Here is a 5,839-nt window from a genome sequence, read left to right as displayed (position 1 = left end):
AAGCTCCCCCAGGCATCCTCTAATTATAGTAATCACAATATTCCTGAAGGGATGCGGCATTTCAGAGCAGAAGTCCCATCACTCAAGAAGCTAAAGGTACTCATTGGCATCAGATAACTGTCGCCTGATACAAAAAGTTATGGGCAAAAATAAATGATGGTCAGATATAGATGCTGTCACATTTCTTAGGAGGAATTGGCGCCTGACTGTGTTACATATTTCCAGATGACTGCTGTTGTTTTCCACAAAAAAGCCAGTGCTGGAGTTGTGGGTGTTCTTCCACTTTCAAGGTCCATGCACACTAGGCGCCTGAAAAAAAAAGTGACATAAGACACGCCCCCTCCCCCAATGGCTCGTATTGCACATGCGTTTATGTGCGTTTGTGTTTCTACGTTTCCCCCCCCCCCCCCAATTCATTACCCTCTGCTTATTCTTTACTAAAATCAATTTACACTTGAATAAGCCAAATGCACATAAACACCGCATTCTGCCCGAAAGCTCCTCTCAGAAACACGCTTGTGATGCAGGTTTTTTTAAGCCTGTCAACCAGCAGTCTCCAAACTGTGGCCCTGGGGACGAATGTGGGCCCTTTGCTTGCCCCTATCCAGCCCTTGGGGCACAATTTCATCTACGCTTGACACCAATGATGGGGCACCATTCCTCACCCTAACAGGAGTGGTGGGGCACTATTCCTTTCACTGACACCAATGATGGGGCACCATTCCTCACACTAACAGCAGTGGTGGGGCACTATTCCTTCCACTGACACCAATGATGGGGCACCATTTCTCACACTAACATCAGTTGTGGGGCACTATTCCTTCCACTGACACAAATGATGGGGCACCATTCCTCACACTAACAGCAGTGGTGTGGCACTATTCCTTCCACTGACACCAATGATGGGGTGCTATTTCTACCACTGATTTCAACAATGGAGCTCTATTATTCCCAATGATACCAACAATGAGGCACTATTACTCCCACTAAAACCAATAATGGGGCATTTTCTACTCCCATTGGCTACAGTCTAGCCTCCCTAAAGTCTGAAGGATGGTAAACTGGACCTTTGTTTAGAAAGTTTGGAGACCCCTGCTGTAAACGCTCCTCTTCAAATATGCCTGTAAATGCCCAAATGTGCAAGAAAAAAACGCCAAATGATTGTGTAAGCAGCATTTTCTTTTTGCCTGGTGTGCATGAGGCCTCATTGAAATAAATAAACATGATGATGTCATTTATGATGAAACAATCGTCAGGATAGCTACGTTCACATATCGAGGCTTCCTATACTGCATCTTGCATCCTGAGTTGTTGTGAACCTCCCGGTGTATACCATCCATGGCCATAGGAGAGGAACGTCCGGCTCAGAGATCCAACCAAGTGCTGTGTGACCTCTCTGAGTAAGAGGGGTCGCTGGCTTTCTGGTAAGCCTCCATTTTTGTTATGGTGATGGGTGTCACGCATTTCAGGTGTATAATTGTCATTTCCAAACACTCTCTTCTTCCATGAGACTTTCTTTGATGGAATCCAGCTTTATATGAACTTTTTGTTTGCACAATTCCACTTTCTTCACATGTGATGTAATCAAGCATATGTGTCTTCAAACTTTATTCACAGTTATTATTGTTTTTATACTGTTGCTTATCTGCACTTTTGTATATTTTGATATTTGGCTGTATTTGCACAAATGCACTTTATTGTTTAGCACTCTTTTTACAATTAAATACATGTTTAGACAATTTGAGTATGCATGCTTTATGAAAATACCTTTTAACCACTACCTACCACTCTATAGCCGAAAGACGGCAACAGTGTGGCTCTCCAGTTCTGGGAGGACGTCCATGGAACCACGCCTCTAGCTCGCATTGTACACAGCTGATTACAGATCACGGTAAAGGGCCAATCACAGTAGCCCTTTCCTATGTGATCAGTGTCCAATCACAGCTGGTCACATGTAAACAGATTAGCCAGTTATCGGCAGTCCTTTCCTTACATGCTCTCTCTGTGTGAGGAAAAGAGAGCGGATAACTGGCAAGACTGACAAGGCACAGTGAGTACATTCTTTACATTGATAATCAGGGCACTGAACATCAGCACACATCAGTGAAGATGAAAAAAACAACAAAAACAAAAACTAGCCCCATACACACTATCAAATTTTCTGCTGATTTTTTCCTTTGGATTTACCAAAACCTTATAATATGAGGTCAAACCTTAGGAGTTTCAATGTGTATGCAATCAGGCAGGGCCTTGCACTACATGGTTTTGGTAAATCTGAAGGAAAAAAATCTGCAGAAAATCTGATAGTGTGTATGGGGCTTAAAGCGGGAGTCCACCGGGACTCCGCGTTTTTTTTTTTTTTAAAAGCCAGCAGCTACAAATACTGCAGCTGCTGACTTTTAAAATAGTGACACTTACCTGTCCAGCGCGCCCGCGATGTCGGCACCCGAAGCCGATCTCTAGGTCGTCTGTCGGGTCCTGCCGCCGCCATCTTGGGTATGGGAATCAGGAAATGGAGCCTTTCGGTTCCCTACTGCACATGCGCGAATCGCGCTGCGCAATAAGGACGCTCCCCGCTGCCTCTGGGATCTGTGTGTTTCCCAGCAGGCAGCGGGGCACTTGCGGGAAGGGGCGGGCACTTGCGGAAAGGGGCGTAAGTTACGCCCCTTTCTGCAGAGAGCTATCCCCGAAGTGGGTGCAGTTACCTGGATTATCCCTCCCCCCTGAAAGGTACCGATTGTGGCACCGGAGGGGGGGAGGGTTCCGATGAGCGGAAGGTCCACTTTAGGGTGGACCTCCGCTTTAAGAAAAACTTATTTTTTTCAACATTTTTGGTCTATTTAGTTCATGTAGAAAATACATAAAATTCCTCTTGGCAGGACAGGGTTGATAGTGTCTGGTATTGAAGTGCTTAAAATAAATATATTTTTAGTAGGGGAACTGTCCTCTTATGCATACAGTAATTGTTTTTATTTTTTATGCTTTTTATGATCAGCCTGCAGATTTCATTCAGTCCAACAGTTTTTTTTATATAGCTCAGATGGGCAAATCTCCGCCTATGCTATACGTATTTTGAAAGCCGCCTCCGCCGACAATAAAAATACCCCAGCAGTGGCTGCATCTGTTTGGATGCTGATGCTTTTTGGCTGACAATTTTCTGCCTGGTTCCTTCACGTTTTTAATCAAGGGATGTCACAGGGGGAAGCCGCTAACAGGGCAACCCATTGAGTCATATTTGTGCCTCAGGACTGACCAAAATTTGTACAGTGTATGGTCATAAGGCTGGTCATACACACAAAGATACAACCTGTTCGGTGCACTTCAGCAGGAAATATAGTGCATGATCATGTTTAGGTCTGTTGTGGTGGGCTGGCGGCCCTTTTAAAGTGGTTGTAAAGGCAGAAGGCATTAAGATAAAAAGCCTTATGTGTGCAGCAGCCCCTCCTAATACTTACTTAAGGTCCAACTACATCCAGCAATGTTGCACAATAGACTCAGCTGTCTGAGACTCCTCTCCTCATTGGCTGAGACAGCATCGTGGCGACATTGGCTCCCACTGATGTCAATCAAAGTCAGTGAGCCAATAAGGACAGAAAGGGAGTGTGGCTGGGCCACGGCTCCATGTCTGAATGGACACAGGGAGCTGCGGCTCGGCTCGGGTGCCCCCATAGCAAGCTGCTTGTTGAGGGGGCACTCAACAGGAGGGAGGGGCCAGACGCACCGAAGAGGGGCCCGAGAAGAGTAGGATCCAGGCTGCTCTGTGCAAATCCACTATACAGAGCAGGTAAGTATAACATGTTTGTTATTTTTAATGGAAAAAAAACGAAAATCTGATATGCAGAAAATGATTGGCTAAACCACACGTGTTTTTTTTATCTATATTTTTCCTTTATATTGGCTTTTCAAAATAACAAATGCAGTAAAATAAAGGTTGGATAAATAGTGTAGTGCAGAATAACACTTTTGGTAGCAAAATAGTAAATTCTGTATTGAGATGCATACATCAAACAAAACATAGGGACGATGGAGGCTGCATAAGGGACAGAGTGATTTGGTCTCAAAAGAGAGACAGTCCCTCCAAATGAGGGACAGTGGGGAGCTATGCATTTACCCGTATTAGCTTTTTGTTTTGAGGCATCATTGTATCGGAAAAAAAAACTGGTTATCAAAATATTTGGATGTACTAAATGTAGTCCATCTCAGAATTCAACATGAGTTCCTCCACTAGATAGCCTTTACACACAATGTAATTCTATCCAATCAAAGGCCCTATCCCTTCAGTGATGGTGGTTAACTTGTGTACAATCAGTGCTTAGTTCCTTTTATGGCCCTTTCACACTTCACCACTGAAAAAAAACACAGTAAAAAGGCATATGTGTTTTTTATGCATTTCCAATGTGTTTTTGGTGCATTTTCTGACTTTCTGAGTCCCAGCATGTACCAATGAAACTTGGACATGTGATTCAAAAAACACACCAAAAAAAAAAAACACCATGGATGCTTTCATTTCAATGGAGAGGTTCATTTTTGGTGCACTTTTTAAACATGCACCAAAAATGCAGCATCCAGAACTTTAAGGGTCCTTTCACATTGATCCATTTTTGGTGCACTTTTGGTGTTTAAAAAGCAGAAAAAAAATGCATGAAAAATGTATTCCTTTAAAATTTATGGAACTCTTCACACCAATTCGCTGTGGGTATGATAAGTTTTTAAAAGTCCTGCGTACTGCATTTTTGCACATTGAAATGGATGAAAAAAAACGCACTGCGGTTGCATTTTTGGTGCGATTTTTGAGTCACGTGTCCATGTTTCACAGGTGCATGATTGGAGTCAGGCAACCAGAAAACGCACCAAAAATGCATCAAAGTAAAAGGGCCCTTAAGAATGCCACATACCCATAGTGCATTATTGTAAAAAGTTCCATGGAATTTAAAAGGATACATTTTTCATGCATTTTTATTCCACTTTTTAAACACCAAAAGCGCATCAAAATGATGAGTTTAAAAAGTTGAAAAATGTATGGTAATGTTTCTTCAGTGCATTCTGTCATTTAACTAAGGAGGCTTACACTTGTAAACTTTCCTGATTAGTTGCACTGCTGTCGTGTGAACTTTGGCCATAGCAGTGTATTTGGCCTCTGCTTGTAAAGTACCTTACTTACCATTGACACAGGTATAAATCATTCTGAATATTTTGGAATTTCTGATGGTGACCTAGGTTTTTCTGTCTTTCATATTCATGAAGAAAAATACAATTTTTGCTGGAAAAAATTTGTCGTCCCAAATATATACAGGCTTACAAAAGGTCACACCTTCTAAAATGAAGGCAATTAACAATAAAGCTGTAGGCATGCATAGCAATGTGACATAGATGTATACACATACTCATTCTTGGTTGCTGAATGGCAGAATTTATAATTCTTTATGTACTTTTTTTTATTTTTCTCTTTATTTGCAGTGCTCCATCCATCCATCCACCACATGTCGCCGACCAACCCCCCCACACAGAGCATTGTGGTGGGCTGTGGGCCAGCCAGCTTCTCCTTGTCTACAGTGCTCCATCCATCCAGGCAGCCTCCATCTATGATCAATTCCACGATACGACCCTCCTGCCCACAGAGCATACACCTGGCGACTGTGGGCCCACACACAACATGGAGCGAGGGGCTGAGGATCAGTGAGCGCACACTCGGGACACTTTTCTACCCAACCCCACACTATGCCACTGTGAGCAGCAGTGAACACAGCATATGATAGTAGTGTAGTATGAAAGTACTCACTTCTTATAACCAGTCTGATGATCCAACACTCTGTATCTTCAAACAATTCTTAAATTTGTC

This window comes from Lithobates pipiens, unplaced genomic scaffold, assembly GCF_037356315.1.
Source record: "Lithobates pipiens isolate NorthernLeopardFrog02 unplaced genomic scaffold, aLitPip1_a1.2 Scaffold_8, whole genome shotgun sequence".
Lineage (NCBI taxonomy): Eukaryota > Metazoa > Chordata > Amphibia > Anura > Ranidae > Lithobates > Lithobates pipiens.
Note: the sequence above shows the minus strand (reverse complement) of the source record.